This window comes from Gossypium raimondii, chromosome 8 (assembly GCF_025698545.1).
Source record: "Gossypium raimondii isolate GPD5lz chromosome 8, ASM2569854v1, whole genome shotgun sequence".
Classification (NCBI taxonomy): Eukaryota; Viridiplantae; Streptophyta; class Magnoliopsida; order Malvales; family Malvaceae; genus Gossypium; species Gossypium raimondii.
The window spans coordinates 27,601,044-27,613,806 of NC_068572.1; the positions used below are offsets into that span (position 1 = coordinate 27,601,044).

Genomic DNA, 12,763 nt, shown 5'->3' on the forward strand with positions numbered 1-12,763 from the left:
CACTTGGATGCACAGTCTATGTTACCAGAACATTCTTTTTCTTGTGCTACTGAGTTTGATACACCTGCAAATTAAATAAAAAATTTTCTAGCATTCAAACAATTTCTTAAAATACGGAAAGATAAAAATATGATACATATGTATGCAAGTATTTACTAACAATAAGATGCAATCAGGATGAAAAGAACAGTAGCTATGCCGAAAGAAGTCATCTTCATTTTTGTTTAGATAGCCTTGAAGCTTATGAGAGAAGAAAATAAGATTGAATTCTGTGTATTTCGTATTGTAAATGAGGATCAGAAGATGATATACCAAGTACCTTGTCTTGGGAATTTTATAGAAGAATTATTACATTTAAGTTATATAAAATTTAATTTTGTTATAACTTGCCAACCATGCAGCAGAAATCTTAGCCATTTATTAGATAAAGATGGAGATTCAACATTAAGAATTATGTATTAAAATTATGGCATTAGAATAAAAGCACATTTAAATCAAGATATTTTATCATATGTGGATGGAAAATCAATCTATAATAAATTATCTTACCTTTACCTATGTGTTAGAGTATGCCCAAAGATCAATCATGAGATGATTTTAATTACATACTCATTTTACATCATTTTAATATAAAGAATTGTCATTATTATTTCAGTTTTAATTCTCGTGAAAAATAAACCGATTAATATTAAATTCCTACGAATAATATGATTATTCTTAAAAAGTTCTTAGTCAAGTATTATTGTGGGCTTGGACAATAGTAATGCATTGAGACTAATGTATAGTTGATTGATGACAAAGTATTGTCATTTACATAGGGATGTCAAAATCAATACATGAGTATGTGTTAGATAATAACATACTGGATTGACTCACCATGTAATACTCTATATTTGGCCCGGTCGCCGAGCCCGAATATCAGGATGTCACACCATTGTCACGAATCACACACATTATAAAATGTCACATTAATAGGCAATCGTTCTCTTTCTTAGTGTTCTTACAAATTCTTAAGTCAAACATATATTAATCATTATTAAAACATGCCAGACGTACTTCAAGTAAACTTATAATATCAATTAAACATGCATTAGAGCCACTTAGCAAAATTCCAAAACAAGTTACACATGTATCGATACTGAAACAAAAGTATCGATATTTCTCTTATATGGTATCGATGCCGATTGGAAAATCAATACCAAAATAGTATATGTTTCTCGTCTAAAAATCAAACCCCTGAATTAATCGATACCTTTATGAAAATATCTATTATTTTACCTTGAGTATCGTTACTCGTGGTAAGGTATCGATACCAAATTGAAATACTGACTTCCTGCACATTGAAATATCAAAGAGGTATCATTTTTATAACTCGAATATCGATACCTCTGCTCCAAACAATAAAAATACAACATATCTAAGCATTTAATCCATCCTAGAAAATATCTAATCAACATGCATCATTTACCTCTTTAAACCACTGTCAAAATGACCAAAATAATAGTTCAAAACATCAAAAACATGTCTGAGCAAGAATCAACATACCAAGGTCCAAGCCTATAGTTCCTAGGAATAATTAAGCTACAAAATATCCAAAACATCATGGCAATATCACACAATAGTTCTACTGCATTTTTCAACGTCCATTGGCCATACATATAGTTCATGGAACTTCAACATAACAAATATTCAACCCAAAATAATATCAATAAAATCATTATAACATCCATCAAAAGTGCTAGAGAACTAAACCCATAAAATGTAATGAGGACCACAATAATAATAATAGATCAAACTCTAACCACACTGCCTTATCCCCACAATTCAAAGAAAATAATATTACTACCACCTACACAAATACTAAAGCCTAACTTGGATCACTTCCTTGATATCCTCGCGTCGCTCACACCGCAAACACTAAATATCTGTAATGGTTAGAGAGAATAAACACTAAATATCAAAATAACCACAAAGTATACACAACATCAAAGGTTAAACAAGAGCATACTACAACACGTTCACAACCATATTCTAACCAAGTCAAAATAACATAATATGTTTCATTAAATCATAAAACTAACATATTCTCCTACATGCAATTACACTCAACTCGCTTATTTATGTAATTCATTTAACAATAATTCATCAAGACTAAACAACATATATATGCTTTAATAACTCACAAGTCTAGCTGTTATATTCACATGCTTTTTTAAGTTAAATGAAAATGACCCAAACCACAATTACATACATCAGTTACTATGAGAACATACTAACATTTTCATGGAACTTAAATAAACTAATTTAGCATATTATTCACATGTTTATGCATCCACCTCATATCGTATTCTCAGAAATATAAGATCACATTTAAACGATAATTTAGCACTTGAGGCTATGAAACATAAAAGTGGGCCCTATCACTACACATCGGATACACAAATCTTCAACACACTAATTGACTCATAGAGTCGAACATATCCAAAAAAGTGAAGCATAAAGCTAACACTCTCCAACACACCAAACATGTCTTGTTGAATGGAGCTTAGCTCACATTCCCTTATCTCTCCAACCTGTCTCAGGGCCTCAATGCCCAAAAACAAAATACATATAGGTGAGTACTTACAATTCTATGCCATGCCAACTATATACAATAGTTTCAAGAGATCACAAGGCCAAAATATCCACAATTACACATCTTTAATTATTGATTTAATGCACACCATGTCTGTTCATATTCATCAATTTACATCACAACTTGTACACAATGCATGCTTATCGGATTCACATTTAATTGCACTTTAAATGCCATAATAATGCTCATTAATCCATCACATATCTAGCCACATATGTGTGCATTTAAATCATTATATCATATATCACATACAAGTACTCTCAAATCTTACTTGTCATAATAATTCAACACATATATACTTACCAAAATTCCACTTGCTTTTGCTACATATTTGCATTAATAGCATATCATTATCACTATAATTATACATGATCACAACACAATTCACAATATTCATTGCACATGTCTCATATCACAATATTGCATCATAATAATCAATCCATAATTATTCACATAATCACATAATTTGCCAAAATAAAGTAAGGGAAATAGAAAGCTTACACTCGGATATAAGTATAGGGTTTTAGGCTATTCCTAAGCTCCCAATTAACACTATGAATTGTGTCTACAAGTAGCGATTCCAAACACTCACCGATTACGCTTTCGCCTAATTGTTGAAAGCTTAAACTAGTTTTTCCTTGCCTTTATCTTTAGTTTTTGATGGTCTTAATGATTCTGAAGCTTCAACAAGGTAAATCACACAACAACACAATCAACAATCAACCAAAGACTCACTTTAAACAATCAAAACACAAGCCAAAACTAAATTCTCATGTAATCAAAACCTTCAACGTAGAAAACTTGAATTTCAATTATCTCGGTCTATACTTAATCTTTTTGCCTAAAACTAATTTCTTTCATCTGATTCTCAACCTTTAAACTACTCAAAACTACCCAATTCATGGTATTGAAATTTTTGATATGTTTATGACAATTTTCACGAAAATTCATTAAAACGTTGGAAATCTTCAACAAAACTTTAAAGTACGTTTAGAAACCTTCTAATCACATCAAAAATAATTGAAAAACACTTGGAAACTACATTTTTACCCAAAATCCTAAAATCCACCATTAATGACCCAATTTTTAGCTTTTATTTAAAACATGATATTTAACAGCTAAAAACTCAATTTAAAGGGTCAAATATTATCAAAAACTAATAAAAAATCGAATCGTTACCTTAGTTGACGAAAAATGAACATTTAATTGAAAACTGAAAAGATTCACAAGCTTAAAAATAGAGAAAACTATGGTGTTTTTGGGTGCTTTTCTTTGATTTTATGGAGGTTTAATGATTTGGAATGTGATAGGAATAAAATGAATTTAGGTTTGGCAAATAAAATTGAATGGAAGAGTTGGGAGAACAAAGCAACAACAAAAACAAGTTATGATGAAGAACTAACGGGAAAATAAAACTATAAATGGGGTTTTTAGGTTGGATTTTAAAATATGGTCGAGTTGCTTCTTAAAAACTCTAAGCTTTGACTCTTTTACAAATCAGTCTTATTTTCAAAATTAAAGGTATTTAAAACTCATTTTTAGAAATTGATTTAATTTTATAAAAACCATAGTCAAAAACATCTACGGTGTACCATGTCACAGAATTTCAAACACTCTAAAGCTAAAATCCCTAAAATATCTCTAAAACTCCTAGACCCTATTTTGGGGTGTTACACACCATGAGTATGTTTATTAGATTATTATGAAATAGTCACAAACATTACTTATAGTAATTACTATGTGTATGATCCTTATACTTGAGTTGATCATTGTCCCAACATCATGAGTCATATATTTTGATACAGTCAAATGTCTACTGTAACATGTTGTACTATAAAGATTAATGTTAGATATATCATAATCCATGTAGTGGGATATGATTGATCAAGATAGGATTTATACCTCCTACATAATGGGAGTAATATCTTAGGTCACTTGATGGAGTGAGACTAGAAATGCATTGCCATGCTCAGATAAGTTGATATGAGATATCACACTTATCTGTTTAACATAATCTACTCAAATAATCAAGAAATATGAGATTGGACTATACAAGTGTGACTATACCATGACTTGTGTCCAATCTAGATATAAAGGATAACATGATATGATACACAAAAAAGTTTATCACAGAAAGGTTATGCCGAATCATGACTTCTTGTAACTTGGGTAGCAATGACGCGTTGCTAGACACCACTCATTGCTTGTAACAATAAAAATGTTCTAGTATTATTACCAACGTTATAAGAACCTATAGGGTCACACCCTATGGTTAAGCAAACAGACTTCATGCCAATAGAATGGGCGTATACCCTCCTACATATGATATGACGCATTCTTATAATTGTCGAATAAGTTTCGCGTGGCAGACAGTATCATCCACCAAATAGTATCGACCAACGGATAGTTTTGCCTAGCGGACATTATTGTTTGGCGAATAGTATTGCCCAGAGAATAGTATAGCTTAGTGAGTAGAATTACCTGGCGAGTAGGATTGCTTAGCGGATACGATTCGCAACATCTTTCAGAGTTATTATTTATAAAAGCTAGTATTCTTTTGGAAATAATATAATTTTAATATCTTCCATGATTTTCTTTGCGAAGTAAAAGGGGAATTATTCCGTTTTAATATATGATATTAATAAATGGAATATAATCCCTGATTATGTGGCATTCAATAAGTAAGAAGGAAACATTCAATGGGTCTAGCAGCTATCGTTGAATTCTCTATGAAATTATTCAAAGAGTTTTCTATTTGTGGTTGATTGGGTGGACTACGTAGAGGCCGAGACACTTTTTTCGGCTTGGATTAACATCACGGAAAAGATTCCAACCAACAACATTACACGCCATTTTTCAGTTTGAAAAGGTATATTTTCAACCCTATTTCAACCAATTCAATCCTTGTACATGGATCATTGGTTGATGATCGTCGGAATAATTTTTCCGCTACGGCATGAGGCGTATCGGTGATCCAATAATGGTATCAGAGCCACTGTACAACAAAAATCTAGATTAGATTTATTGATTGATGTGATTGTATAGGATACTTGCAGTCTAATTCGTTTTAACCGATTTGTTTTATGTATATATGCTACAAGCAATCTGTTTAATGAATTTAACACAACCCTATTGCCGGAATAAGGATTGGAGTGTTAAAGAAACAAACAAAAACACTTTATCTTAATTCAGAACAAATATTCAATTAAAATATAAAATATATAAAAATTCATAGAATAATTATTCACATTGGATTTATTTAAGGTTAACGGGGCCTTATAATTAGTTTGAGAGTAATCAAGGATCAAATTGAATCAAAACATAAAATTTATCTAAAACGTGAAAATTTGGAAAAGAGGGGTCACACGGCCATGTGACATAGCCCAGACCGTGTGAAAATTAGAAGTTAGGACACACGGTCGTATCTCAGTCCATGACAAAGACTGTGGGCCGTGTCACAAGCTGTGTGCTAGCCTGTATAACCAACTGAGTTGAGACACACGGTCGTGTCTCAAATCGTGTAACTCACTGACTTGGCCCACACGGTCGTGTCATAGGCCATGTGCTAGCCCGTATGGAACCTACACTAAAACTAATAGAGCACACACGACTTGTGGAGTGACCATGTGCAGCACACAGCCATGTGACTGCCCGTGTCCCAAGCCGTGTGCTCCCAATTTAAGCTCTAAACCAAGTTAAAATCAAGCAAAGAATTTCCAAATAAGGTAAACTTTAAACACAAACCATCCCATGATCAATTCAAACAACCTAAACACAAACCATCGTACTTAAATACATTTAAATACATCAAACATAACAACCTAAACTTCTAACCAATGTATCGTTCATAGGTATCTCAATTCATAACCAAAATAATATACATTTGAACCAAGATTTGCATTAATACAACCATATTCATATCAACCATCTTAATACATATACAAGCATTTCTAAGCTAGCCTCACCTTCCTGGCCCTCAGATACAGGCCTTGCACCACTCGATGCTACTCCGTGAATAGAGGCTTGAGCATTACCCTCTACTTCATCGGAGTCAACTCAGTTGGATGTCATTACTATAAGAAAACATGTTTTAAACAGTCAAGAGATATTACACTATCACAGGTTATATAATGGCATGTATAGCTAGACTCGTATACACTACGTTCAGTCCGAGAATCGACTAAACCTTACTCTGATACCAATAAATGTAACACCCCTAACCCGTATTCGTCGCCAAAACAGGTTCATAGAGCATCACCAGAGTTTACAAAACCATTGGACAAAAATTTCAAACATTTCAAAACATATCATTAAATATATTAAAACTAATTCAAAACATACAAATTGTCCCTTATACAAGCCCTCGAGACCCAAAATCTGCATTAGAAATAAGTCCGGACTCAATTGGAAACTAAGAAAATTTTTTGGAAAACATTGAAAATTTTCAACATTACAGGGGTCACACGGCCAAGAGGCACGCCCGTGTCTCTGGCCGTGTAGGCATTCAAAATAGGGACACACAGTCGTGTCCGTATCCGTACACATGTAACTCACTGACTTGGGTCACAAGCCCAAGCCATACGCCCGTGTGCTAGGCCGTGTACCCTTCGAAATAAACTCACACGCCTGTGTGCCAGGCCGTGTAACAGTCTGACTTACAACCCTTTGAAAGCTATAGGGGACACATGATCGTGTCACCTGGCTGTGTGTCATACACGGTTGAGACTGACACCCGTGTCTCTAACCATGTGGATGAAAATAGGTCATTTTACAAGTCATTTTTCTCGCCCAATTTGACATGTACCTACAATCACAAATGCATATATACACAAGCCATAATAAGGCACCAAAACCATGCATATTCTAGCCTTGTATAAATCGTATGATCACATACAACTAATATTCCCTTAGGAACCTCAAATGACAATATATAGACATGTAAAACTATGTATTCAATATGGCCAATTAATCAACTAATTTATATGTATGTTTACCTTAATACATAAGATATAGTTACCTTACCAAAACATACCAAATGGTACCAATTAAACCATTCAATCATTAGTCTCAAAAATACATATATGTCTTCCAAAATGAAATTCCAATTCACAACAAGTTATTAGACATACATAATATGCATATTCAACTAACATTCAACAAATCATCAACCATATTAAGACTAATACTTACATGCCAAAACTATACCATTTCAACAACAAGATGCCAAAATACAAGCCAAGTTAAATGGCAAAAACCACAACCAAAACACATGGCCACATTAGTCATAATAACCAATACATGCCATTATAACCAAAATTAAACATTTGAAAGTACCAAAAGAGCTGATGGATAGTGTGATATAGCTCCAACAAGCTTCCAACCCGAACAAGCTTCTGACTCACTATAAAACACGGAAAAAACACAGAGAAAGCATTTAAGCTTAGTAAGTTCGTATAACTTAGAATTTAACTTACCATTTAATCAAGTAATAGGTAAGTAAAAAAGCATATCCCAACACATTTTGTTCAAATGCCTAAGCACATATACACCAATCAATATTAGTCATGTAAATACATATATGAACCATACTCATGGATGAGCTCAACAATTAATCAGGTTCCATAAAAAAAGAATCATCCATTTCATATGTCTATATCTCATGTAACGTTATTTCCACGTATTTCATGTATATACTTGTAATAGTTCTATCAAACTCATATCATTTCATAATAGAACATTGCATGTTGAACCGTTTAGAATATCATTGGATACCTGGGATAACTCACACATAATGTGCTAGCTCATATAACTGTAATCCATCAATTCATGTACAAGTATGCTCATACGAGCTGTGAATCGGTATGCTCATTTGACCTGAAGATCAGTATGCTCTCACGAGCGATAAATCGGTATACTCTTACGAGCTATAAATTGGTATGTTCTTACGAGCTATAAATCGGTAACCCTAATGACATGTCATTTCTATCCTAGGATTTCTATAGTTTAGACAGGGCTCGGTAATCATCGTACGTCATTGGGTATGTGATCGATAATTATGTATAAAAATTCATAACATACACATATTTCAATTTTAAAAAAATAAACACAATTTAATTACACGAACTTACCTCGACGAGTATACATAGATACGGAGGCGATTAATCCGAGACTTCTTTTTTTCCCTGATCTAACTCCTTACGAGATCTAACTAGATCTGTATGGATAGATTTAACTTAATTCAATATATTTTTCATTCAATTTAATCCAACACATATTTTTGAAAAAATTACCATATACATTTAATTCTATGCAATTTAGTCCCTAGCTCATAAAAATGGAAATTTACACAATTCCACTACAACCTATTATGGCCAAATATCAATTAGGTCCCTAGCATGCCCTATATTTCATTTATTTCACAATTTCACCACGTAATATTTTATATTTTTCAATTTAGTCTCTATTTGACAATTTCACCAAAAATCCCTTTACAAAAGTTATTTATCTAACAACAACCATCCATTTTCTATCATCAAACTTCAAAACTCATGTATATTCAATAATAGTAAAACCCTAATAGTTTAACAGATTCACAAATTAGTCCCTAGAATAATACCTTCTCGTTAAGTACAAGGTTTGTTTCTTCGCATCGCCTTAGTACCTTGGCTAGATTGGCTAAGCAATCATCATATGTATCTCTGAATACTGAAAAATCATCCATAAAAACTTCCAAATATTTCTCAACCATGTCGGTAAAAATAGACATCATACATCTTTGAAATGTAGCCGCTGCATTACAAAAACCAAATGGCATGTGCCTAAATGCAAATGTACTGTACAGGCAGGTGAATATTGTCTTGTGCTGATCTTCTGGTGCTACTGTAATCTTATTATACCCTGAGTATCCATCGAGAAAATAGTAATAGTCTCGCCCTGCGAGTCTATCAAGTATCCGGTCCAAAAACGGCAAAGGAAGTGATCTTTCCTAGTTGCCTTGTTCAAGTTCCGGTAATCGATGCAAATTCTTCATCCCGTAACCGTTCTAGTTAGTATCAACTCGTTATTCTTGTTTTTAATAACCGTGATACCTCCTTCCTTTGGCACGCACTTGACCGGACTTACCCACGAACAATCTGATATGGGGTAAATTATACTCCCATCTAACCACTTGATGATTTCTTTCTTGACTACATCATTCATGATGGGGTTCAGTCTTCGTTGTCCATCAATCGTCCCTTTTTCACCATCTTCTAAGATAATCTTGTGCATGTATACAGATGGACTAATTTCTTGAATATCAGTTATGGTTCATCCGATAGCCTTCTTAAATGGTTTCAACACCAGGATGAGTTTCTCTTCTTGCTCAGTAATTAATTCTGCTGAAACAATCACAGACAGAGTAGAAGAGTTGCCTAAATAAACATATTTCTAATGTGAGGGAAGTACCTTTGGTTCTAATTTAGGTGGCTCCTCGATTGGCGCTTTTGGTTGGGCATAATCCCTTTTCTCTAACTCTAAAGATTCAAGGCAGGATTGCGGATTAAATCTCCTTTGATTAGCTTCTAACAAAGCTAAGTATTCATCCTCCTCTTCATCATTTGGAGGATCTAATGTCAAAACAATTTTCCAATGGGTCCTCAACATACTTGAGTTCCTTCTCCACGATTAAATCCTCTAAATCGGACACTACAGAACAATCATCAATTGTGTCAGGAAATTGTATGGACTTAAAAACGTTAAATGTTACCTGATCATCCTGAACATGCATAGTAAGTTCGCCCTTCTGTACATCAATAAGGGTCCTTCCGGTTGCTAAGAATTGTCTTCCTAAGATGATTGGCACCTCTTTGTCTACTTCAAAGTCTAGAATTACAAAGTTAGCAGGAAAGATAAATTTGTCTACACGTACCAATACGTCTTCAATTTTTCCTTCTAGATATGCTAAGGATCGATCTGCTAATTGAAGTGTAACCGTAGTAGGTCTAACTTCACCTATCCCCAACTTCCTAAATATTGACATGGGCATCAAGTTGATACTCGCACCCAAGTCACATAGTGTCTTACCAAAATATGTTGCTCCAATATTGCAAGGTATGGTAAAACACCCAGGATCCTTCAATTTTGGGGGTAGTTTGTCTTGAAGATATGTACTGCATTCCTTCGTTAGGGCTACCGTCTCAAATTCTCTAAGCCTTTATTTTTTAGACAGGATATCCTTCATGAATTTGACGTAGTTCGGCATTTTTTCAAGTGCTTCAACCAACGGGATGTTGATATGAAGTTGGTTGAGTACGTCTAGGAACTTCTTGAATTGAATTTCCTGCTTCTGCTTCTAAAGTCTTTGAGGGTAGGGTGGTGGAGGTTTCTTTACTGGAACTGGTTGATTCATTTTATGTGGCAATTTTGCATCTAATGGAGTTATTAGTTGATCAGAATTAGCTGGTTCAGAATTTACCTTGTCAGATTTTACAGATTCAATTTTCGGTGAAACTGGAATTTCAACACTCAGTTGAACTTCCTCTAAGTCTTAAGCGTCAGTTGGTCCTTCTCAAATTCGATGGAATCGGGCTCCAAAGTCTTTCCGCTCCTTAATGTTAACGCTTTACAATGCTCCTTCCCTGGATTCCTCGGATTCTCCGTATCACTAGGTAAAACACCTTGTGGTAAGTTTCTGAGTTCAGTTGCAAGCTAGCCCACTTGATTCTCCAAATTCTTTAGAGAGGCATCATTTTTCGCCATGTACTCCTTCAATGGATTCTCTATGCTATTGGATGGTTCAGCTTAGGTTGGTTTCTGAGCTTCTTGGGAAAAACTAGGTGGCTAGGTCGATCTAGGTTGGACATAATTGTTACTGGTTCCAGCCCCTTGGTTACTCCAGGAAAAATTCGGGTGGTTTTGCCATGATGGGTTATAGAAATTGGATTGCAACCCTTGCCTTCCTCGATATTGGTTCTGGTTACCCATGTAATACGTAGATTCTGGGTTTGATGGACATTCTTCGAACAAATTTCCTTCCCCACAATAAACACAGTCTACATTTTCAAATTCATTCAGTGGCTATGCTACAAAACTATTACACCCATTAATAGTAAGATTTTTTAATAATGAGAATATTGATGATACTTGAGATCCGAGTGAAGCAAGAGCGTCTACTTCATGTATTACAGCGACTTGTCTTCCTGACCCTGCTCGATAGGTTAGCCATTGATAATTGTTGCTGGCAATCCTCTCAATGATTTCATAAGCCTCATTATAAAACTTAGAAAGGAGTTCACCATTTGCAGAAGCATCCACTACCATCCTCGTGTGAGCATTGATATCGTTATAAAATGTCTCAAATTCTATACAATGTGGGATTTCGTGATGAGGGCACTTCCGTAATAAGTCTTTGTACATTTCCCATGCCTCATACAATGACTCATCATCCATTTGTATGAAAGCAGTGATCTTGTTCCTCAGTATTCTTGCTATGCGGGATATATTTCATAAGGAATTTTTCTGCTAACTCTTGCCATGTTGAAATTGAGTTTGGTGGTAATAAGTTCAACCAAGCTCGAGCTCTATCCCTTAGTGAATATGGGAACAACTTCAATCATAATGCAGCTTCGGGTACTCCAGCTAACTTGAAAGAATCACTCACATCCACAAACAGTCTTAAGTGTAGGTGAGGATCTTCGATAAGCATTCTACTGAATTGGCCCATGTCTGAAGCATCTGGAATATGACTGTCTTCAACTCAAACTATTGTGCCTCAATTTTGGGTCTCCTAATACCTGGATTAAGATCATGAAATACTAGCACGACATATTGTCTCAAACCTCTATCCCTATCATCAGCAATAAAAATAGGATTTTGATCAAGGTTTGCTCCGTTTCCTTGATTTTGATTTTTGAAGTTCATCTCTTCAGTCCTTCTCTAACTTGCTTCTTCTTCACTGTCGAAAAGTTCATTCAATCTCAGGGTCTACAGGGAGTAAATCGATGATTCGGTCAATACTCATAATCACTTGAAATAATCACAAAAAAATAACTAAGTTAAAATTTGAATAGAAAAATAAACCAAAATGCAAAACTAACAACTTCACAAATATTGAATTTTTTTGTAAAACACAGTCCCCAGCAACGATGC

General features: G+C 34.3%; 1 non-coding gene across 1 annotated transcript; it reads left to right on the forward strand.

Moving 5' to 3' along the window:
• The first annotated feature begins 11,990 nt into the window (after positions 1–11,990).
• Positions 11,991–12,097, forward strand: LOC128032171 (small nucleolar RNA R71). Its single transcript, XR_008188300.1, has one exon. It is a non-coding gene; the product is annotated as a small nucleolar RNA R71 (small nucleolar RNA).
• The last annotated feature ends 666 nt before the right edge of the window (positions 12,098–12,763 follow it).